General features: G+C 45.7%; 1 protein-coding gene across 2 annotated transcripts in view; it reads right to left on the bottom strand.

Moving 5' to 3' along the window:
• Positions 1-2,128: 2,128 nt before the first annotated feature.
• Positions 2,129-26,070, bottom strand: part of LOC137536050 (peroxisomal N(1)-acetyl-spermine/spermidine oxidase-like) — a 168,862-nt gene continuing 144,920 nt past the window's right edge. The window contains exon 8 of one of the 2 annotated variants that reach the window (XM_068258022.1): positions 2,129-2,636. The gene's annotated coding sequence lies outside the window, so the exon portion shown is untranslated. Of the gene's footprint in view, positions 2,637-25,115; positions 25,135-26,070 lie in introns of those variants that run through there. The other variant, XM_068258023.1, reaches the window with a different exon arrangement.

The raw sequence follows: 26,070 nt of genomic DNA, 5'->3' as shown, positions 1-26,070 counted from the left end.
TCCTGCACTACCAGTAAATTTACTGTGCTCTCTGTCAACACTGAGCTCCAGATGCCTGCAAAGACTGTGGATTTAAACGGCCCTGTTCTTGTGCATCCTGCTCTCTTTGTCCTTATGTGTAATGTTCTACTCTTTGTCCTAACTCTACCTGTCAGTCTGCCATGTCTACCAGTTAGTGCCTTTACCCACTGTTGTTTCTTGCACGTTATCATCAGGGCGCCTTCATAGGGGCAAACTGCCCAATTGGCCCAGGGCCCCGAGCCAGCTGCTGCCTCCTCCAGGTTTCTCCAAAACTTTATTGTGATCCCCAGAGCTCCTGCAGAGTCTTTGACAGTGTAGAAAAACACCTATCCAGGCCGTCTCCACAATGTTCCCGTCTTCATCCCCACTGGCACCTGCTCAATTGTTCGGCAGTATATTAAGTAACAAAATGCCCCTGATCACAGAGAAGAGGCACTTTAGCAAGGATAAAGAAGGGAATGCACAGACCAATGGAGGAGCGCGCCTGCTGGGACAGGTGAGTTGCTACATTGCCAGAAACTCTGCAGGAAGCTTGAAAACCACAATAAAGTTGGGGGAGACCTAGGGGTGGTGGGAAGGAGAATTAGCCAGTAACAAAGGGGCCCCTAATGCTGCTCTCACAGTAAATTCCCTCTATAGACATGGCCTTAAAATGTATGCTATGTTAGGTGTATGACATAAACAGAATACATGTGACCAGCAAGTTCAACCTCATATAGTTAGCTAAAGCTGGCTATACACTATGCAATTCGCCCTCAATTCTACTTCTCATTGATATCTAGATCGATAATGTGATCCATGATGATGAATAAAAACCCATATACCCAATGAACAATATCTGTTTGATATTATGATCGGTAGACTTATGGCGTCAAATAAATAGTCAAGTTGAAATTATGAATAGGATGAGGAGAAGGGCAAGAAACAGAAATGGCAAAATCCTGTCTGCAAAACAGGGGTTGTTCCTCCAATACAGGTCTTGTAAAGGAGCTCAGAGAGAACAAGACTATAAAAACTACCTGTGGATGACTCATACAAACTTTTAATTGCTGTTGGAGAAGCTGCCCAGTCATATCAGCAAGCAGGTTACACTTTTGTAGCAGGCAATTCCAGCAGAGAGCCACCTAGTCGCAACTTTGCCTTTTCTGGCAATGGGAAGGAGCTCCAAAGACTTTACATTTTTAACTCCTATCTCTGCCCAGGCTATGGAAAGAATAATGCCTGAAACATGTGCCATTGTGTCTGCCAATGTTGGCCCCTGCATTGGTGGTTTTCAGGGTATCTTGCATTCTTAGTTACAACAACTAATGCATTGCATTTGCCTCCTGTTGTTCAACTCCAGTGTTTGACTTTATCAAAGTCTTTGGATTTTGTCACCATTTTTTATTTTATCACTATGCATTTCCAACACGCACGCACACACACACACACTTCCATGAACTGTGCTGGCTCGCTCACTTATCATGAGGTTTTTTTAACCTCCCTGGCATTCAATTTCCCCAGGATTTCTGTGCAAAAAGTGACCCAATTCATTTTCATAACCTTTTCTTTCCTGTAACTTGCCAAAATCTGTCAAGCAAGGGTCTAGTACACAGTGCAGGAGAGTATTGACGTGTAAACCATTAATACTGTTTAAAGCATGTTTGGTAGTGATGTGTATAACCGTCAATACTGCTAGGGAGGTTAAAGCAGATTTTTTTAACACTAAATTGGAGGCCTGTCATACATCACATCTATCAAATATCTGCTTGTAGTGTACTGTAACTGATAAATGACTAATTTGGCAAACAATTGCTTTGGTTCCTTTTAATTGACTATTTTTATTTGCAGTTGTGAAGTTCACCAAGTGAATGGTTGGAGTTCGCAACACAGTTTCGAACAGATGTGGAACTTTCCTAATCTCGTAGGCAAAGACAAGACAAATAAAATGTATACCGCGCTTATCTCCTGGCGGACTCAAAGAGCCAGAGCAGCAGCCACTAGGAAGCGCTATATAGGAAGTAGCAGTGTTTGGGAGTCTTGCCCAAGGTCTCCTACTAAATAGGTGCTGGCTTACTGAATAGGAAAAGTGGAGATTTGAACCCCAGGCAAGTGACAGTATTCCTAATTAAAAATTCTGATTTATTTGCACAGCTGTGGAGAATATACAATGAGCAATATAAAGCAAGCATGTTTCATGTTCAAACTTGGCATTACAGCATATTACAAACTCTCAGTGTGGGGATTTATGCATCAACGCTTTAGCAGCATTATTGTTCAATCATAAAGCTTAGTGTTAGTTTTATAAAATTTGCTAATAATGAGGTTTTGTTCAATAAAATGTGTCATTTGAATATCCAATCAGGCATCAGGTATTTGTTCTTAGACTGTCTTTCTTCATTACCATTTCTATGCACTTTAGACTGCAGAAGTGAAAGGGCCTCAGTCAGCTAGTTGTCATCAGTTTTCATTCCTTCTAAGCCTGAATGGGAACAGCCAGTTCAAAAAGTTAAGATGTTTCATGTTTCTCCATTGTATATTTCTCCTTTTTCTAGACACATTTTGTGGAACACAAAACTTCAAGATGCTTTCCGAGTATGCAGAATATATATATATATATCAGTAGAAAATGTAATCTGAAAAACAAAATGGCTGTTAGTAACATTAAAAGAGTATTCATTCAAGTTTCTATCACAAAACATACGCATCAGTCCACCTGCAAATTCTGGCACCTACTATTTTAATTACAAGGGAGTCTTCAGTGTGATTATGTTAGCGCTTGTTAATGCACACTATGAATTCCTAATGGTTGATGTCAGAAAGTATGGGAGAGTGGATGGGGGTGCCATGGAGCATACAGAGTTCTGGTGATGGATGACAGCAGGTCAGGTGCAGGTAATAATGACAGGCCTCATTTATAATAATGGGGCCTCATGGGTGGGCGGTGCATCTAAGGGGTTAACAGCAGTTAAGGTAGCCATACACTGGTCGATTTGCCATTAGATCGACCAATTGACACATCCCTATCTGATCGAATCTGATCAGAGAGGGATCGTATGGCTGCCTTTACTGCAAACAGATTGTGAATCGATTTCAGCCTCTTAACTGAGAGATTTATACAGAAAGGGTACAAAAAGGAGGATTTACAAGCAACTATTAAGGAAACCTTGGATAAAAATAGGGAAGATGTTGTATATCAGACTAAGAAGAAATCAGAGAAGACAAGTAGGATTTCCTTCATCACTGACTATAGCACGAGGGATAAAGAAATAGAGAAGATACTCAAAAGGCATTGGCACATTTTAATAATGGATCCGGATTTGGTGAATCTGATCCCGGAAAAACCAACAGTAATTTACCGAAGAGCACCAAACTTAAAAGATGCTCTTACTAGTAGTGCCCAGGATGCTCCCACCAAACAGAGTGGAAGATTGGGTGACTTTAAAGGTTTTTACAAGTGCGGTACCTGCTATGCGTGCAGATGCTGTAGAAACATTTCAAGAAAGACAGGGAATTTCAAGAATAATCAAAGGCTGGAAGAGTTTCCTATCAAAAAGTTTTATAACTATGAGTCATGTATGGTTGTGTATCTCCTTGAATGGCCGTGTGGTTTACAGTATGTTGGTCTTACCACGTGGGCAGTCAAGGAGAGAAGCTATGAGCACACCAACAATATTAGAAAGGGTTTCCTTGATCATTCAGTGTCTGCACATTTTAAAGAAGAACATAACTGTGATCCCACATTATTGAAATTTACTATAATAGATCAAGTGGAGAAAAAGTGGAGGGGGAATAATATGAGTAGAGATTTAGCTAGGAGAGAAATGGAATGGATAATTAAGTTGAACTGTTTACACCCAAATGGGCTCAATATTGATTTTGATTTACAACATTTTTTAAGCTAACTCATAGATTTTGGACTGAAGATAAGGTAGGAGTGAGTTTTATACTTTATATTTTATACTTATATTTTATACTTTTATAGTTTTTATTTTTGTATTTCATTTTTTTATATCATGGACATAATATAAATTGAAACTGATTATTGGGTAGAATATAAGGAAACATTATAAGACACATGAAAGAGTATATGAATTGACCACTAGATGGAGATATGGGTCAGTACAATATTTTAGAAATCATTGGGTCTGTGGAATGAGAAGTTTGGAACTTACAGCATGTTGTTGTAATTGGAACTTGTGGACACTAGATGTCACTACAGGACAAGCAATGAATTTTATGTGGATATTATACATAAATTGCATTGACTATAAAACAGGAAAAGTACAATATCGTTATATATACCCTGTTGATACTGTGAAGAGACTATGAATGCTGATGTGTTTTTTAAAAGTCTTATATATACTTTTAAAAGAGTATATATATATATTTGTATATATCTTTGTATTTATTTAATGTATTTGATGTAAAATGTGACGAGATGTTGTTGTTTGTGCCATATAATTATCTAGGAATTGTTCCCATCTTTTATTTTGGCATGCATACAAATTGTTTCATGTATGCAGTATACGTTTATTTATGCGACTTCTGAGTCGCATTATCCATTACGTAAGGTGGAGCGCGGAGGCGCCCTCTTTGGTACGCATGGCGCCGGCCTCCTGAGTAACCTCGGTCGCATAATACATCATAGGAGGTGGAACGCGGAAGCGTTCCCCTTGGGACGCATAGCGCCGGCTATTCCGGAAGTCGGCTGACTTTACCGGAAGTTACTTGGTGCTCGGAGCGGCGACCGGTAGCACGAATTCTGGGGCAATCCACTAAAAACATCCCTGTTCATTTGCTTGCACTCTGAGTGCATACAGGTGGAGAAGTAGAAAGATATACTGTATTGAAGAATACACCTGCACTGTAATATATATAGTGCTGCCCATAATTATTCATACCCATGGCAAATTTTGACTTAAAGTTGCTTTTATTCAACCAGCAAGTAATTTTTTGATGGGAAATGACATAGATATCTCCCAAAAGGCACCAAGAAGATGTACAAGAGGCATTATTGTAGAAAAAAACATCTCTCAGCTTTTGTTTACATTTGAGCAAAAAGTGTCCAGTCTAAAATGATTCATATCCCTTCACAAACACACATATCCCGTCCATGGGCGTCCGCAGAAAAATTTCCAGGGGGGAAATAAGGAGGGGGGTGGGGGGGCAGTGGTGCGGCCCGCATAAAATTGGGGGCACGTTGTGGGTGTGGTCATGGACCAGAATGTGGGTGTGGTCACGGGTGGAGCCAAATTTATATGAACTTAGCAATGGTGGGACATTAGACTAGGATAGTGGTGGCGATCCTTTTGGAGGCCGAATGCCCAAACTGCAACCCAAAATTCACTTATCTATCGCAAAGTGCCAACATGGAAATTTAAACTTAATACAAACGTTTTAACTCATACATGAACATTATGGAAAATCCAAGTTGAAAATAAACTGTGAAGATAAACAATTTCACCCATCCAACTCCTGAAAAATGTATTCATCTTTTTAGAACCTCCCAGTTTTAATTTTTTGTTTTAAAAAACTAAAAAGTAGGTTTAATACTATTGTCTCATATGATGATGATTCAGCTTTTCCCATAGTCTCGCAGTTAGCAATCATGTGACCCCCAACAACACAAATTCAGCAATCATGAGGCCCCCAACAAGACAAATTTAGCAATCATGAGGCCCCCAACAAGACAAATTCAGCAATCATGAGGCCTCCATCAAATCATGAGGGCCCCAACAAGACAATTTCAGCAATCATGAGGCCCCTATCAAAACAAATTCAGTAACCATGAGGCCCCTAACAAGAAAAATTCAGCAGTCAGGAGGCACATAAATAGACAGCATTTCACATAAATAGGCAGAATGCCCCCTTAATATGGTAGACACCTCTCCCCTGGCTTCTGAATTCTCGTCCACTGGCTGCTGTGCTTGGCTGGCCTGGCAATACTGTTTTTGGCTGGCTTGGCGATGATGTGTCGGCCGAAAGGCCTGGCAGTGATGCTGTGGCCTGTCTGGCTGGTGGTGATGCTAGGCTGGGCTGGCTGGTGGTGACGCTCTTACAGTGTGTCCTTCTCTAATACCAATTCCTTCCCACGCCCACTGTCTGTTGGTGTACCTCAAGGCTCTGTTCTTGGGCCACTTCTTTTCTCAATCTACACTCGTGGCCTGGGATAACTAATTAATTATTTTGGCTTCCAGTATCACCTCTATGCGGATGACACCCAAATCTATCTCTCAGCTCCTGATCTGTCATCACTACTATCCATTGTCCCCGACTGTCTACGCGCCGTTTCTGCATTCATGTCCTCCCGCTTCCTCAAACTCAACATGAGTAAAACGGAAATTGTGATTTTTCCACCATCGCTATCTACACCCCCACCAATTGCAACCATAACTGTAGACAACACCCCAATAACCTCAACCACTAAGGCCCGCTGCTTGGGGGTTATACTTGACTCAGAGCTCTCCTTTAAACCTCACATTGCCTCATTAACCTCACATTGCCTCATTTATTATAGCTCAAAAATATATTCCGTATCCATCTGTTCCTCACACAAGAGGCCACCAAAATGCTTGCTCATTAATCATCTCCCGCCTAGACTACTGCAACACCCTGCTCTGTGGTCTACCAAAAAACAGGCTAGCACCTCTCCAATCCCTTCTAAATTCAGCAGCCCGACTCATTCACCTTTCCACATGCTCTTCTGATGCAGCCCCACTTTGCCGTTCTCTCCACTGGTTACCCATTACCCAGAGGATCCAGTTCAAACTCCTGACTCTAATATAAAAAGCCCTCCACGAATTGTCTCCTCCATACATCTCCTCACTAATCTGAAGATATTGTCCCTCCCGCATCCTTCGCTCCTCCTAAGAAATTCTCCTGGCCTCTAAGCTGATCACCTCCTCTCATGCTCGCATCTAGGACTTTACACGAGCATCATCCCTTATCTGAAACTCTCTTCCACGGCCTGTACTTCATGCTCCAAACCTGGACATCTTCAAACGCACTCTTAAAACACACCTTTTCAGACAAGCTTATAACATTCTATAGCCCTTATTTACTTATCTGTCACATTGTAATCAGAGGCAAAGGGTCACTGCCTCATCCATCCTCCACCCCCTTACCTAGTGTGTCCCCCACTACCCATTAGATTGTAAGCTCGCAAGGGCAGGGTCATCCTTCTAATGTTTACTGTTTTTGTAACAATTTGTGCTGCTTGGAACTCTGCTGTACATTTGTTAATTGTATCTATGTTCCCCTTGTCGTCTTATTGTGCTTTGTAAAGCACTGCGGAATATGTTGGCGCTACATAAATAAATAAATAAAAAAATAATAATAATGGTGGTGATGCTGGACTGACTTGGCTGGCGGTAATGCTGGGCTGGCATGGCTGTTTGGAGTAAATGCTGGCCTGACTGGTGGTGATGCTGTGGCCTTTTTGGCAGTGATTCTGGGCTGGTTGGCTGGTGGTGATGACTGGCTGTCTGACTGGCCTGGATAGTTTAGGTAGTGACAGGTACCCCCTAGTTTAGGTAGCGACAGGAGCCCTCCAGTTTAGGTAGTGACAGGGTCCCCCAGTTTAGGTAGTGACAGGGCCCCCCAGTTTAGGTAGTGACAGGTGCCTCCTAGTTTAGTTAGTGACAGGAGCCCCCGAGTTCAGGTAGTGACAGGGACCCCACAGTTTAGGTAGTGACAGGAGCCCCCTGTTATAATTTAAGTAGGCCTCAGTTATCTGGACTGAGTTTTAGGTAAAAGGCTTGTTCGCAGAGTATACCTTTAAAGAGTTTTCAAAGATGCAGGCAGAAGCATCTCAGTGTCTGCTTGAAGCAGATGATGCAAGCAGATACTGAGAACATGTTCCTGAAGGAAGGCCACAGGCCTACACTCAGGGCCGGATTTGTACTTTTTACCGCCCAAGGCCCACGATCGCCAACTGCCCCCTGACGAAAGTATCCTAAACTCCCCCCCCCCCCCCCAAACACAACAGGGTTCAGATTGTAAGCACCTCTGAGGACAATTAGTGAAGTGATGGCTGGGATAAAATTATAAGATCCCCTGAGAACAATTAGTGACAGGATGGCAGGGATTAGATTGTAAGCTCCTTGGCACATTCAGTCAGAGACAGACAGCTCGGAAATCCCTGTAAGTGCCCTTTGCTGCCCCTTCGTCCCCTGATTGCCAGATCTGGCTGTTGGTAGCCACCCACCGCTATGTGCAAACTCTGTGTAGCAGGACGAATGTTCAGCAGGCTAACTGCTACTACCATTCTTCTGCCTACAGCCCGTCCCTTGCTTTCCTGGTGCCCTAGGCCATGGCCTATGTGGCCTTGCCTGAAATCCGGCCATGCCTACACTGCCCCAGACAAATGGACTACGAGAACAATCAACATAGGCCATATTTACAAAATATCACATTCCTGTATGTAAATGAAAGGCAGCATGGAATATTAATCGAGTAGGTGGGTATTAAGACACCACGAGGGGTCTGAGCCAATAGGCGGTTCTGGGGGAGGGCTCAGATGAGGTAACATTTAACTCTTTCCTAGTCAGTATTAAAGGGCCGGATGGGCCAGCGGAGCGCATTCTGACTCTTACTTTCACGCTCTCCATCTACTGACTTCTACTGACTGGAACCATAATTATTTCCTTTCTTTATGTAAGCTGATATAATGTATGCTGTATATACCTAGTTAGATGTAATTTAGAATAGAAAGAAGATGACCTTATTACCTTAAGCAGGAAGGTGATCAAGAGCTTGTAACGCAAAGGGACTTAAAGATTAATCTGTTTGGCTAAGATATGACGAACTGTATCTGTATATCTGTGTATTGAATAAACTCCTTGTACTTTGAAGACGACTGAGAACGGTCTATCTCCAATAATGCTTGCTGTGTGAGAGTCAAGTTATCTCACAGTCTGTGAGGTGTAAATCTAAGAAGTTACTGGTGTCGAAGCAAAAAGGTGAATTATAACACCCCCCAGTTCAGGTAGTGACAGAGACCCCACAGTTTAGGTAGTGACAGGAGCCCCCCAGTTCATGTAGTGACAGGGACCCCCCAGCTTAGGTAGTGACAGGAGCCCCCCAGTTCAGGTAGTGACTGGGACCCCACAGTTTAGGTAATGGCAGGTGCCCCTCAATTCAGGTAATGACAAGGACCCCCAGTTAAATAAACAGGAACTTTAATAAATGTTAGTAGTGGACGGCCGGGGGGGGGGGGGGGGGGGGTTGGTCGAGCTAAAAAAATCCAATGTTCTATACCATTCCAAATAGTCCAAGCTGTTCTAAAGCATCCTAAAATTATGGTATAGTGTTTGTGCGATGCAGAAAAGGTGAATGGATTGACTCTACATGCCTGGTTCCCACTGTGAAGCATGGTGGAGGAGGTGTGATGGTGTGGGGGTGCTTTGCTGGTGACATGGTTGGGGATTTATTCCAAATTGAAGGCATACTGAACCAGCATGGCTACCACGGCATCTTGCAGCGGCATTCTATTCCATCCGGTCTGCGTTTAGTTGGATCATCATTTATTTTTCAACAGGACAATGACCCCAAACACACCTCCAGGCTGTGTAAGGGCTATTTGACCAGGAAGGAGAGTGATGGGGTGCTGCGCCAGATGACCTGGCCTCCACAGTCACCAGACCTGAACCCAATCGAGATGGTTTGGGGTGAGCTGGACCACAGTGTGAAGGCAAAAGGGCCAACAAGTGCTAAGCATCACTGGGAACTCCTTCAAGACTGTTGGAAGACCATTTCAGGTGACTACCTCTTGAAGCTCATCAAGAGAATGCCAAGAGTGTGCAAAGCAGTAATCAAAGCAAAAGGTGGCTACTTTGAAGAACCTAGAATATGACATATTTTCAGCTGTTTCACACTTATTGGTTATGTACTATACTTCCACGTGTGATAATTCATAGTTCGGATGCCTTCAGTGTGAATCTACAATTACAATGCTCATACTCATGAGAATAAAGAAAACTAGAAAACTCTTTGAATGAGAAGGTGTGTCCACTTTTGGTCTGTACTGTGTATATATATATATATATATATATATATATATATATATATATATATATATATATATATATATATATACACACACAGTGAGATGCGAAAGTTTGGGCGACCTTGAGTGTAAATCTATGATACTTTTATACTAAATAAAACGGAGTTATGCTATGGAAGCTATGTTTTCAAGTCTTTAAAGGTGCAGTTGCCTATGAAGGAGAGAGGAGTGTATACCATGACAGACGAGTCTAGCTGGTCTGTACTGAGTCAGCCCGGCTATCTGGTGAGCGCAATCTATATCAGTAGTACATGTGGGTGTACTGACACTGTGTGTTAAGGGGGATCACAGTCGTTAATACAGTTGGTGGAGGAAACAACTTAAAGAGAAACTCTGACCAAGAATTGAACTTTATCCCAATCAGTAGCTGATACCTCCTTTTACATGAGAAATCTATTCCTGTTTACAGTTGTTTCCAACCGCCAAAACAGCAAGCAGCAGCTACATCACCTGCCAACAGTGAGGCAGGGGTCATACTTGTCTTTCAGTTTCTACACTTTGCAGAAAACTGAAAGACAAATGTGACCCCTGCCTTACAGCACCTAATGTAATTTATAGAGAAAACTGACAAATTGCGCAAGATGTCAGTTTTTTTTCTGCATGCAAAATCTGCATTTAAGTGTGACCTTGCTTATTGATTAACATGAGTTCTCAGTTGAAGTCAGTTTTTCTGTGCAGAAAACGCGTATGAAAGCCAGTAAGTGTGACCCCTGCCTAAAAATGTCACCATGTAATGTCAGATTATAAATCAGGGATTTAAAATATTTTACAATGGGCAAACACTGACTAAATCATTTATACATAATTATTGTAAAAATGAAGCACCTTTTTATTACATTATTTTCACTGGAGTTCCTCTTTAAGTTGTTTATACCAGATTACGCTATGTGCCCTCCTGTCATTTGTGTTTGAGCTGCATACAGGTAGAAGCACAAGCTTGGGATAAACTACATGCAGTTGAACTCGCTTTTGCTGATATTTAACCCTATCGGCCACTCAGCATCGGTGAGAGTATAATTTACTACTATTGCCTAGGAGCTATTACGTTTATATGCTGTGGACTGGTTCAAATAGAGTGTCACAGAGACTTCAAACCGTTTGTAGTGGACTTACTGCTTTAAAACAAAAGCCTACATTCTGACTGTTTAGTTGAGCTGTTTTTGCTAAATGAGGGTGTGAGCACTGTACACAATTCTGTCTACTGTATTACAGGGAGGTGATACCCCCCAGGGTGTATAGCGATTCACTATTTCGCTGTAATAGGGGCTAAAACAATCTTTGGAGGAGCCCCTATACCACTATTTGTACTATGATCTGATGAAACTAAAATTCAATTATTTGGGCATAACAAGGGGAATATGTATGGTGGAAAAAGAACACAGCATTCCAAGAAACACACCTGCCATCTACAATAAAATATGGTGGTGGCTCCATCATGCGGTGGGGCTGTGTGGCCTGTGCAGGGACTGGGAATCTTGTCAAAGTTGCGGGACGCATGGATTCCACTCAGTATCAGCAGATTCTGGAGACCAATATCCAGGAATCAGTGACAAAGCTGAAGCTGCACCAGGGTTGGATCTTTCAACAAGACAACGACTCTAAATACTGCTCAAAATTCACTAAGGCATTCATGCAGAGGAACAAGTACAATGTTCTGGAATGGCCATCTCAGTCCCCAGACCTGAATGTAATTGAAAATCTGTGGTGTGAGTTGAAGAGAGATCTCCATGCTCGGAAGCCATCAAACCTGAATGAACTAGAGATGTTTTGTAAAGAGGAGTGGTCCAAAATATCTTCAACCAGAATCCAGACTCTCATTGGAACCTACAGGAAGCGTTTAGAGGCTGTAATTTCTGCAAAAGGAGGATCTACTAAATATTGATTTCATTTCTTTTTTGTGGTGCCTAAATGTATGCACCTGCCTAATTTTGTTTAAACAATTATTGCACACTTTCTGTAAATCCAATAAACTTCATTTCAATTCTCAAATATCACTGTGTGTCTCCCATATGATATATTTAACTGACTTTTTTTATTGTTACAACCAACGTGTAAGGATCCCTCCTGTAGCGTATTCTGTCAGTTGCAGTGGAGCTGCAAACGGACAGTTCTGGCTTATCTGCTTGCATTCGGTTGTGCATTTGCAATGGGTCTCATTGTCATTTGCAATCACTCTGCAGTTCTGAGCAGCTCAGGATGCTGTCATTCCACCAATTGCTTGTTGCAGTTGAGCTGCGGCCAGATAGCCCTGAATTTCCTGCATGCATGTTATTACATAATACTGCATGTATTTCTTAAGGGAGTCCTTTGCATTCACAGCCAACTAGCAAATGGTAATCAAGCCAGCTCCGGATTGAGTGATTACCATTCAGCTGTGTGGAGATTTGCATACCTGCATCCATTGGCTGATGCCAGTATAAAAGTCTGCCTCCCATTTCATACCCCGCCCGTCATAGTGGTCAGTACGCGGATCTACTGGGCACCTTGTTACTCTGTATAGTTCTGTTATTGTAGTTCTATGCGACCTTATTATTTGTGCTTTAGCTAGTTCTTGATAAATATATATGCAGACTTGCTAATATATATTTATCCGTTAGTTAAGCCATTTGTTATTTTTCTTATTATTATGTATTGCCCAGTTCCATGCTTGCTGGACGTTCGCTGCATCCGCGGTGGATCAGTGAAGTCTATTATCCAGATAGCTTGGATTCTGCCATCACCACGTTGGTGACTGGTAGTATTCCTGCTACTCTAGTTTCTGGGAAAGTAACTATAGGCTGCAGTTGCTATTAGTTACGTTCTATCCTGTAGCCTTGCCTGGATGGATGCTTGCTGGTGACTGTTGTTAGCCTGCTTGCTCTGCTTCTGTGGACGTGACTGTGAGCTGCGGTTGCTACTAGTTATGCTCCAATCTATAGTCCTGTCTTGTACCTGTCTGAATTCTTGCTATCGCTAAGGCAGCACAGTGCGAACTAAGGCAGCGCAACATCGCACTGCGCTGCTATTGTGTTTTATTTGTAGCGATATCGGAAGCCCAGAGCTGCAGTTGCTCTGGGCAGCCTGTGCAACCTCTTCCATTATGCAGCTCTTAGCCTTGTTGCGCATGGTGGTTCGAAAGTATGACCCCCCCCCCCCCCCTCCAGCATTACACAGAGATTTATACAGAAAAATCATGACGATTTTCGCATCCCACTGTCTATCTATCTATCTATCTATCTATCTATCTATCTATATATAGTATATAGATATTTGTACATGCATGTCTGTGAATCTGGGTATCTGAGTTGGTTCTGCCTATTGTTTTTGTATCTTTTTTTTTCTGTCATTGTGGCACATTCATTAAAAATAATCTGCACAGTTTTATGGATATTTAACCACTTCACCCCAAGAGCGATTTTCACCTTCCCGTGCTCATCCCTTTCATTTGCCAATAGTTTAATCACTACTAATCACAATGAAATGATCTATATCTTGTTTTTTTTCACCACCAATTGGGCTTTTTGGGGTTGATATTTGTTTTCAGTAATTACTTCTATTTTCTATGCATGTTAAAGGGAAATTGTAAGGAATATCGGAGATGCCGCCGGTGAGTCAAGCGGCATGGCGGCTATCTCTGCGTGTCAGCCTGCGGCCTCTGCCGCGCGGTTACATGCTCAGGTTATGCCTTCCATTGCTCACAGGCTAAGATCTACGGGCGTGCGGGCAGAGCGACAGGACCTTTATGCAGCTAAAAGGGGAGTCAGCTGATCACGCGGTAAGCTGACTCCAGCTAGCACCTGGATTGGCTGAGTGACTGGGGCGGAGCTGTGGAGTATGTTGAGTATATATAGAGCAGGTCTGTCTGTAGCTCCGCATCTGCTGTTGCGAAAGCTATATTGTGTTAGCGCTCAGACCCCAGTCAGATCCCAAAGTGTGCTAGAACCGGCCAGAGCCGGGGATCCACACTTAGCTAGATTCTGTTGACAGCTTTAAAGTACTAGTGCATTGTGTATTTGTTATGACCTTTTGCTTGCTCTGACTATTCTTCCGTTTGTCGATTCTGTACCTCAGCCTATCTGATTCACGTTGCCGACCCTGCCTGTCCCTGACGTTGAATCAGTCTTCCGCTTCTGTACTGTATCTGTCCGCTCGTTGCTAACTCTGCCTGTCTGACCTGGCTACCCGCATCAGTGGGCTCTGCCACTGGTGAGGGAATCTAGTTTTTTACACCAACCTCTCAGGTGTAGAATACTGCTGCTTAGTCTGTGATACCCGCTCCTCTGGTGTCCACAGGCTGCAGTACTGTCTGTATCACTTGTGCCTAGGCTGCAGTACTGTCTGTGTCACTAACTCCTAGGCTGCAGTACTGTCTGTGTCACTTGCTCCTAGGCTGCAGTACTGTCTGTGTCACTTGCTCCTAGGCTGCAGTACTGTCTGTGTCACTTGCTCCTAGGCTGCAGTACTGTCTGTGACACTTGCTCCTAGGCTGCAGTACAGTACTGTCTGTGTCACTTGCTCCTAGGCTGCAGTACTGTCTGTATCACTTGCTCCTAGGCTGCAGTACTGTCTGTATCAACTACTTCTAGGCTGCAATACAGTCTGTTCCACCTGTTCCTCAGGGGATCCTTAGTCCAGCATTACTGGGATTATCCTTCCTTGTACTGTGCACCAAACACTACCCGATTGCAGTACAGTCTGAATCACTTGCTCCACAGGTGATCAGTCGTACCGCACTATTGTATTCCTTCTCGTTGTTGTGGTACATATATACCCCTTGGCTGCAGCACGGTCTGTCTCATCCGTCTATAAGGTGAGCACTGGCTGCAGCACACTCGGGGTCACCCGCTCCTCGGGTGAACTCTCTCATCCTTATTACTGTTACACCAAACGCTATCTCCCATTGCTTGTTCAGTGTCAGGCTATACTAGTATTATTGGTGATTTTGCAGATCACCACATAATCAGGTATAGCATCTGTATTATTGGTGATACTGCAGATCACCAATAATCAGAGATCTGTGTGTGCTGACACCAATCGTTACAGAAATACAAGGAAAAAATGAAAAAATACACTATTTCTCCAATTTCATCCCCTGTGGTTTTAATATAAACACTGCAACTGTACATAAAACCCACACATTTTATCTGCCTATTTGTCCTGGTTATCACAAGATTTTAATTCTGCCCCTAATACAAAGTATGGTGACAATATATGATTTGGAAATTAAGGTGTATTTTTTCTTAGGTGGTATTTTTTCCACCATTTTCACATGCACGGGAATGCACGTGCACGCGCGGGAGCACGCATGTGCACATGCGCATGTCCACGCGCACATTGGCAGCAGCACTGTCTGACTTAAAAAATATCCTGGAGCCATTAAGAGGCTTTAGCAGGACGTTTTTATAAGTCAGCATGTCCTTAAAGCGGTATTGTCACCATAAAAATCAAATTTCAACAGCAACTGTTCTGAGTGTATTAAGTGATAAAGATGCTAATCCTGCATTCAAAATTTTTATAAATATGTGTGCAGTTATGTTGCTGCACTGGACCTATTTTTCGCCGTCGCCGGGGACTGGAATGCCTGGGGCTCGCCCATCTATAATTTATTCAGCCATTTCCCCTCCTTCTAAACCACCCACCCCTCCCCTGCTTCCCACCCACATCTCCCCTCTTCCCTGGTTGGCTGACACCCCATGTGACGTCTATACTAGACGCCACAGGTGTCAGCCACCGCTGTTGTGGGAAGAGGAGCTTTTCAGAGAGCCGCTGATGCCTGCGAGAGTGCGAGTGCGAACTGACCAGTTCGCCTGGAGCCCCATCACCGCCGCTCCCGCCCGGAGCCTCCGCCGCTGCCGCCTGGAGCCCCCATCACCGCCGCTCCCGCCCGGAGCCGCTGCCGCCTGGAGCCTCCATCACCGCCGCTGCCGCCCATCACCGCCGCTTCCGCCTTGAGCCTCCGCCGCTGCCGCCCGAAGCCTCCGCCGCTGCTGCCCGGAGCCTCCATCACCGCCGCTGCCGCCCATCACCGCCGCTTCCGCCTTGAGCCTCCGCCGCTGCCGCCCGAAGCCTCCGCCACTGCCGCCCGGAGCCTCCATCACCGCCGCTGCCGCCCATCACCTCCATCACCGTCGCTGCCACCCATCACCGCCGCTGCTGCCCATCACCGCCGCTTCCGCCCGGAGCCTCCATCACCGCCGCTGCCTGAAGGGAAAGAAGGACAGGAGGAAGCCCACCGAAGAGGACACCTGTACGCTGCCACCCGGAGGCCATATCGCCGAGAGGTAAATGTACTATCTTGCGGAGCCCCCGATGTCCCCCTGCCTCTCCTCTCTGCACTCTCCCTACTCCCGCTGGAGCTGCGGCAGCATAATGGGGGGGGGGACCACTGGCTACACACCTATCGTGCGGGGGGGGGGGGGAGATGACACTGGCTACACTTATCCTGGGGGTGGGGGGTGAACCACTGGCTACACACTTATCCTGGGGGGGCACTGGCTACACAATTATCCTGGGGGGGGGCACTGGCTACACACTTATCCTGGGGGGGGGGCACTGGCTACACTTATCCTGGGGGGGGCACTGGCTACACACTTATCCTGGGGGGGGGCACTGGCTACACACTTATCCTGGGGGGACCACTGGCTACACACTTATCCTGGGGGGGGGGGGACACTGGCTACACTTATCCTGGGGGGGCACTGGCTACACTTATCCTGGGGGGGGGACACTGGCTACACTTATCCTGGGGGGGGGGGGGGGGCACTGGCTACACTTATCCTGGGGGGGGGGGCACTGGCTACACTTATCCTGGGGGGGGAACCACTGGCTACACACGTATCCTGGGGGGGGGGACCACTGGCTACACACTTATCCTGGGGGGGGACCACTGGCTACACGCTTGGCACACATATCCTGGGGGGGGGGGCGCTGGCTACACTTATGAGGGGGGGGGGCGCTGGCTACACTTATGGGGGGGGGACCGCTGGCTACACTTATCCTGGGGGGGGGGGACACTGGCTACACTTATCCTGGGGGGGGGACACTGGCTACACTTATCCTGGGGGGGGGGGGACACTGGCTACACTTATCCTGGGGGGGGGGACACTGGCTACACTTATCCTGGGGGGGGGGGACACTGGCTACACTTATCCTGGGGGGGGGGGCGGACACTGGCTACACTTATCCTGGGGGGGGGGGGAACTACTGGCTACACACTTATCCTGGGGGGGGGGGAACCACTGGCTACACACTTATCCTGGGGGGGGACCACTGGCTACACGCTTGGCACACATATCCTGGGGGGGGGGGCACTGGCTACACTTATGGGGGGGGACCGCTGGCTACACTTATCCTGGGGGGGGGACCACTGGCTACACACTTGGCACATTTCTCGGGGGGGCACTGTCTACACTTATCCGGGGGGGGGACACACTTGGCACACTTATCCTGGGGGGGGGGGGGGCACTGGCTACACTAATCCCAGGGGGGTGGGGAACCACTGGCTACACTTATCCAGGGGGGTGGGGAACCACTGGCTACACTTATCCGGGGGGGGGGGAAATGGACCACTGGCTACACTTATCCTTGAGGGGGGGAGGCCACACTGTGACTCTCCCTCCCTCACACTCTCTCACACTTACACTCACACTCTGACTCACTCACTCTCACTATCTCATGCACACTCACTCTCACATCCTCGCACTCTCTCTCCCACACTTACACTCTGACTATCACTCCCTCACTCTCACTATCTCACGCATACTCACTCACTCTCACACTCTGACTCTCACTCCCTCACACACTCTCACACACTCTCACACATCCTCGCACACATCCTCACACTCTCTCCCACACTTACACTCTGACTCTCACTCCCTCACATTCACTCACTCACACACTCTCACACATCCTCACACTCTCTCACACATCCTCACACTCTCTCACACTTACTCACTCTCACACGCTGACTCTCACTCCCTCACACTCTCTCACATTCTCTCTCTCACTCTCTCACACACTCACTCTCACACACAAACTCACTCTCACTTACTTTCACTTACACTCACTGCAGAGAGAAGAGGAGCCGCCAGAGGGAAGCCTGCGGGGAGCATAGGAGCTGCCAGAGGGAAGCCTGCGGGGAGCATAGGAGCCGCCGGAGGGAAGCCTGCGGGGAGCATAGGAGCCGCCAGAGGGAAGCCTGAAGCCTGCGGGGAGAAGAGGAGCCGCCGGAGGGAAGCCTGTGGGTAGAAGAGGAGCCGCCTGAGGGAAGCCTGCGGGGAGAAGAGGAGCCGCCGGAGCTGTAAGGCTAACACACACTCTCACTCTTGCACTCAATCTCTTACTCTCACACTCTGACTCTCACTCCCTCACACACACACACTCTCACTCTCACACACTCAATCTCACACTCTGACCCTCCCTCATACTCTCTCCCTCACACTCTCTTACTCGCACTGTCGCACACTCACTCACTCTGAAACTCGATCACAATTTACTTTTACTCTCACTGCGGGGAGCAGAGGAGTCACCGGAGGGAAGCCTGAGGGGAGAAGAGGAGCCGCCGGAGGGAAGCCTGCGGGGAGAAGAGGAGCTGTAAGTTAAGGGTCACTCACACTCTCCCACACCCTCACACTCACTCTCTCCCTCACATTCTCACACTCTCTCCCTCACATTCTCACACTCTCTCTCCCTCACACTCTCTCTCCCTCACACTCTCTCTCCCTCACACACAATCTCACACTGTGACTCTCCCTCCCTCATACTCTCTCCCTCACTCTCTTCTTTGCACTGTCGCACACTCACTCACTCACTCTAAAACTCGCTCACATTTACTTTCACTCTCACTGCGGGGAGCAGAGGAGTCACCGGAGGGAAGCCTGAGGGGAGAAGAGGAGCTGTAATGTAAGGGTCACTCTCACTGTCTCACACACCCTCACATTCTCACACACCCTCACACTCACTCTCTCTCACACGCTCTCTCACACGCACTCTCTCATGCACTCTCTCACTTCTCTCTCACGCGCTCTCTCTCACGCGCTCTCTCTCACGCGCTCTCTCTCACACGCTCTCTCTCACACGCTCTCTCACACTCACTCACTCTCTCACACACACACACACTCTCTCTCACACGCTCACGCACACTCACTCTCTCACACTCTCACGCACACTCACTCTCTCACACTCACTCTCTCTCACACTCACTCTCTCTCACACTCACTCACTCTCTCACACTCACTCACTCTCTCACACTCACTCACTCTCACACTCACTCATACTCAAACTCACTCACACTTACTCTCACACTCCCTCACACCCTCTCATTCTAACATCCTCACACTCTCACATTCACTCACTCTCTCACACTCTGACTCTCACTCCCTCTCACTCACACAAACTCTCACACTCCTGACTCTCACTACCTCACACTCCCTCACTCTCTCTCAAACTCACTCACACACTTACACTCACACTCTCTCAAACTCACTCACACCCTCACACTTACTCACACCCTCACTTACTCACTCTCTCACACTCCCTCACACTCACTCTGACTCCCTCACACTCACTCTGACTCCCTCACACTCACTCTGACTCCCCCACACTCTGACTCCCTCACTCTCTCACTCCCTCACTCTCTCACTTACACTCACTCTGACTCCCTCACACTCTCACTCCCTTACTCTCTCACTCCCCCACTCTCTCACTTACACTCACAAACACACACTCTCACTTACTTTCACTCACAAACTCACTCACACTCTCACTCTCACACTCACTCACACTTACTCTCTCTCACACTTTCCCAAACTCACACTCTCTCACTCCCTCTCACAAAATCACACACTCAAACTCACTCTTACACTCACTCAAACTCACTCACACTCTCTCTCACACTTTCTCAAACTTACACACCCACACTTTTACTGAGGAATCCTACCTAGCTACACTTTTACTAGGGGAACCTCATCCATCCTCCACCCCCTTACCTAGTGTGTCCCCCACTACCCATTAGATTGTAAGCTCGCAAGGGCAGGGTCATCCTTCTAATGTTTACTGTGTTTGTAACAATTTGTGCTGCTTGGAACTCTGCTGTACATTTGTTAATTGTATCTATGTTCCCCTTGTCGTCTTATTGTGCTTTGTAAAGCACTGCGGAATATGTTGGCGCTACATAAATAAATAAAAAAAAATTAATAATAATGGTGGTGATGCTGGACTGACTTGGCTGGCGGTAATGCTGGGCTGGCATGGCTGTTTGGAGTAAATGCTGGCCTGACTGGTGGTGATGCTGTGGCCTTTTTGGCAGTGATTCTGGGCTGGTTGGCTGGTGGTGATGACTGGCTGTCTGACTGGCCTGGATAGTTTAGGTAGTGACAGGTACCCCCTAGTTTAGGTAGCGACAGGAGCCCTCCAGTTTAGGTAGTGACAGGGTCCCCCAGTTTAGGTAGTGACAGGGCCCCCCAGTTTAGGTAGTGACAGGTGCCTCCTAGTTTAGTTAGTGACAGGAGCCCCCGAGTTCAGGTAGTGACAGGGACCCCACAGTTTAGGTAGTGACAGGAGCCCCCTGTTATAATTTAAGTAGGCCTCAGTTATCTGGACTGAGTTTTAGGTAAAAGGCTTGTTCGCAGAGTATACCTTTAAAGAGTTTTCAAAGATGCAGGCAGAAGCATCTCAGTGTCTGCTTGAAGCAGATGATGCAAGCAGATACTGAGAACATGTTCCTGAAGGAAGGCCACAGGCCTACACTCAGGGCCGGATTTGTACTTTTTACCGCCCAAGGCCCACGATCGCCAACTGCCCCCTGACGAAAGTATCCTAAACTCCCCCCCCCCCCCCCCAAACACAACAGGGTTCAGATTGTAAGCACCTCTGAGGACAATTAGTGAAGTGATGGCTGGGATAAAATTATAAGATCCCCTGAGAACAATTAGTGACAGGATGGCAGGGATTAGATTGTAAGCTCCTTGGCACATTCAGTCAGAGACAGACAGCTCGGAAATCCCTGTAAGTGCCCTTTGCTGCCCCTTCGTCCCCTGATTGCCAGATCTGGCTGTTGGTAGCCACCCACCGCTATGTGCAAACTCTGTGTAGCAGGACGAATGTTCAGCAGGCTAACTGCTACTACCATTCTTCTGCCTACAGCCCGTCCCTTGCTTTCCTGGTGCCCTAGGCCATGGCCTATGTGGCCTTGCCTGAAATCCGGCCATGCCTACACTGCCCCAGACAAATGGACTACGAGAACAATCAACATAGGCCATATTTACAAAATATCACATTCCTGTATGTAAATGAAAGGCAGCATGGAATATTAATCGAGTAGGTGGGTATTAAGACACCACGAGGGGTCTGAGCCAATAGGCGGTTCTGGGGGAGGGCTCAGATGAGGTAACATTTAACTCTTTCCTAGTCAGTATTAAAGGGCCGGATGGGCCAGCGGAGCGCATTCTGACTCTTACTTTCACGCTCTCCATCTACTGACTTCTACTGACTGGAACCATAATTATTTCCTTTCTTTATGTAAGCTGATATAATGTATGCTGTATATACCTAGTTAGATGTAATTTAGAATAGAAAGAAGATGACCTTATTACCTTAAGCAGGAAGGTGATCAAGAGCTTGTAACGCAAAGGGACTTAAAGATGAATCTATTTGGCTAAGATATGACGAACTGTATCTGTATATCTGTGTATTGAATAAACTCCTTGTACTTTGAAGACGACTGAGAACGGTCTATCTCCAATAATGCTTGCTGTGTGAGAGTCAAGTTATCTCACAGTCTGTGAGGTGTAAATCTAAGAAGTTACTGGTGTCGAAGCAAAAAGGTGAATTATAACACCCCCCAGTTCAGGTAGTGACAGGGACCCCACAGTTTAGGTAGTGACAGGAGCCCCCCAGTTCATGTAGTGACAGGGACCCCCCAGCTTAGGTAGTGACAGGAGCCCCCCAGTTCAGGTAGTGACTGGGACCCCACAGTTTAGGTAATGGCAGGTGCCCCTCAATTCAGGTAATGACAATGACCCCCAGTTAAATAAACAGGAACTTTAATAAATGTTAGTAGTGGACGGCCGGGGGGGGGGGTTGGTCGAGCTAACGTGTGGACGCCCATGATCCCGTCACAGTCTGCAGGAAAATCCAATGTTCTATACCATTCCAAATAGTCCAAGCTGTTCTAAAGCATCCTAAAATTATGGTATAGTGTTTGTGCGATGCAGAAAAGGTGAATGGATTGACTCTACATGCCTGGTTCCCACTGTGAAGCATGGTGGAGGAGGTGTGATGGTGTGGGGGTGCTTTGCTGGTGACATGGTTGGGGATTTATTCCAAATTGAAGGCATACTGAACCAGCATGGCTACCACGGCATCTTGCAGCGGCATTCTATTCCATCCGGTCTGCGTTTAGTTGGATCATCATTTATTTTTCAACAGGACAATGACCCCAAACACACCTCCAGGCTGTGTAAGGGCTATTTGACCAGGAAGGAGAGTGATGGGGTGCTGCGCCAGATGACCTGGCCTCCACAGTCACCAGACCTGAACCCAATCGAGATGGTTTGGGGTGAGCTGGACCACAGTGTGAAGGCAAAAGGGCCAACAAGTGCTAAGCATCACTGGGAACTCCTTCAAGACAGTTGGAAGACCATTTCAGGTGACTACCTCTTGAAGCTCATCAAGAGAATGCCAAAAGTGTGCAAAGCAGTAATCAAAGCAAAAGGTGGCTACTTTGAAGAACCTAGAATATGACATATTTTCAGCTGTTTCACACTTATTGGTTATGTACTATACTTCCACGTGTGATAATTCATAGTTCGGATGCCTTCAGTGTGAATCTACAATTACAATGCTCATACTCATGAGAATAAAGAAAACTAGAAAACTCTTTGAATGAGAAGGTGTGTCCACTTTTGGTCTGTACTGTGTATATATATATATATATATATATATATATATATATATATATATATATATATATATATATATACACACACACAGTGAGATGCGAAAGTTTGGGCGACCTTGAGTGTAAATCTATGATACTTTTATACTAAATAAAACGGAGTTATGCTATGGAAGCTATGTTTTCAAGTCTTTAAAGGTGCAGTTGCCTATGAAGGAGAGAGGAGTGTATACCATGACAGACGAGTCTAGCTGGTCTGTACTGAGTCAGCCCGGCTATCTGGTGAGCGCAATCTATATCAGTAGTACATGTGGGTGTACTGACACTGTGTGTTAAGGGGGATCACAGTGGTTAATACAGTTGGTGGAGGAAACAACTTAAAGAGAAACTCTGACCAAGAATTGAACTTTATCCCAATCAGTAGCTGATACCCCCTTTTACATGAGAAATCTATTCCTGTTTACAGTTGTTTCCAACCGCCAAAACAGCAAGCAGCAGCTACATCACCTGCCAACAGTGAGGCAGGGGTCATACTTGTCTTTCAGTTTCTACACTTTGCAGAAAACTGAAAGACAAATGTGACCCCTGCCTTACAGCACCTAATGTAATTTATAGAGAAAACTGACAAATTGCGCAAGATGTCAGTTTTTTTTCTGCATGCGAAATCTGCATTTAAGTGTGACCTTGCTTATTGATTAACATGAGTTCTCAGTTGAAGTCAGTTTTTCTGTGCAGAAAACGCGTATGAAAGCCAGTAAGTGTGACCCCTGCCTAAAAATGTCACCATGTAATGTCAGATTATAAATCAGGGATTTAAAATATTTTACAATGGGCAAACACTGACTAAATCATTTATACATAATTATTGTAAAAATGAAGCACCTTTTTATTACATTATTTTCACTGGAGTTCCTCTTTAAGTTGTTTATACCAGATTACGCTATGTGCCCTCCTGTCATTTGTGTTTGAGCTGCATACAGGTAGAAGCACAAGCTTGGGATAAACTACATGCAGTTGCAGGGCCGGGCCGAGGCATAGGCTGGAGAGGCTCCAGCCTCAGGGCGCAGTGTAGGAGGGGGCGCAGAATTCATTCAGCTGTCATTCCTAATTGTGTTTGAAGCAGAAAGAAATAAGAAAAGGGGATACATAGCAGTGACTGCAAGCCAGATAACTAGATATTAAGGTGTTGGGGAGGTTGTGGGCCCTGTGGCACCTCTTAGTCTAATAGCAATCAGGGTGTGATGGCTGGGGTGGGAGGGATGGAGGGGCGCACTTTGGTGTCTCAGCCTTGGGTGCTGGTGGACCTTGTCCCTGCTCTGTGCAGTTGAACTCGCTTTTGCTGATATTTAACCCTATCGGCCACTCAGCATCGGTGAGAGTATAATTTACTACTATTGCCTAGGAGCTATTACGTTTATATGCTGTGGACTGGTTCAAATAGAGTGTCACAGAGACTTCAAACCGTTTGTAGTGGACTTACTGCTTTAAAACAAAAGCCTACATTCTGACTGTTTAGTTGAGCTGTTTTTGCTAAATGAGGGTGTGAGCACTGTACACAATTCTGTCTACTGTATTACAGGGAGGTGATACCCCCCAGGGTGTATAGCGATTCACTATTTCGCTGTAATAGGGGCTAAAACAATCTTTGGAGGAGCCCCTATACCACTATTTGTACTATGATCTGATGAAACTAAAATTCAATTATTTGGGCATAACAAGGGGAATATGTATGGTGGAAAAAGAACACAGCATTCCAAGAAACACACCTGCCATCTACAATAAAATATGGTGGTGGCTCCATCATGCGGTGGGGCTGTGTGGCCTGTGCAGGGACTGGGAATCTTGTCAAAGTTGCGGGACGCATGGATTCCACTCAGTATCAGCAGATTCTGGAGACCAATATCCAGGAATCAGTGACAAAGCTGAAGCTGCACCAGGGTTGGATCTTTCAACAAGACAACGACTCTAAATACTGCTCAAAATTCACTAAGGCATTCATGCAGAGGAACAAGTACAATGTTCTGGAATGGCCATCTCAGTCCCCAGACCTGAATGTAATTGAAAATCTGTGGTGTGAGTTGAAGAGAGATCTCCATGCTCGGAAGCCATCAAACCTGAATGAACTAGAGATGTTTTGTAAAGAGGAGTGGTCCAAAATATCTTCAACCAGAATCCAGACTCTCATTGGAACCTACAGGAAGCGTTTAGAGGCTGTAATTTCTGCAAAAGGAGGATCTACTAAATATTGATTTCATTTCTTTTTTGTGGTGCCTAAATGTATGCACCTGCCTAATTTTGTTTAAACAATTATTGCACACTTTCTGTAAATCCAATAAACTTCATTTCAATTCTCAAATATCACTGTGTGTCTCCCATATGATATATTTAACTGACTTTTTTTATTGTTACAACCAACGTGTAAGGATCCCTCCTGTAGCGTATTCTGTCCGTTGCAGTGGAGCTGCAAACGCACAGTTCTGGCTTATCTGCTTGCATTCGGTTGTGCATTTGCAATGGGTCTCATTGTCATTTGCAATCACTCTGCAGTTCTGAGCAGCTCAGGATGCTGTCATTCCACCAATTGCTTGTTGCAGTTGAGCTGCGGCCAGATAGCCCTGAATTTCCTGCATGCATGTTATTACATAATACTGCATGTATTTCTTAAGGGAGTCCTTTGCATTCACAGCCAACTAGCAAATGGTAATCAAGCCAGCTCCGGATTGAGTGATTACCATTCAGCTGTGTGGAGATTTGCATACCTGCATCCATTGGCTGATGCCAGTATAAAAGTCTGCCTCCCATTTCATACCCCGCCCGTCATAGTGGTCAGTACGCGGATCTACTGGGCACCTTGTTACTCTGTATAGTTCTGTTATTGTAGTTCTATGCGACCTTATTATTTGTGCTTTAGCTAGTTCTTGATAAATATATATGCAGACTTGCTAATATATATTTATCCGTTAGTTAAGCCATTTGTTATTTTTCTTATTATTATGTATTGCCCAGTTCCATGCTTGCTGGACGTTCGCTGCATCCGCGGTGGATCAGTGAAGTCTATTATCCAGATAGCTTGGATTCTGCCATCACCACGTTGGTGACTGGTAGTATTCCTGCTACTCTAGTTTCT

The sequence above is a fragment of the Hyperolius riggenbachi genome, chromosome 10 (assembly GCF_040937935.1).
Source record: "Hyperolius riggenbachi isolate aHypRig1 chromosome 10, aHypRig1.pri, whole genome shotgun sequence".
NCBI classification, from domain to species: Eukaryota; Metazoa; Chordata; class Amphibia; order Anura; family Hyperoliidae; genus Hyperolius; species Hyperolius riggenbachi.
Note: the sequence above shows the minus strand (reverse complement) of the source record. Positions and strands in the feature narration are given on the sequence as shown.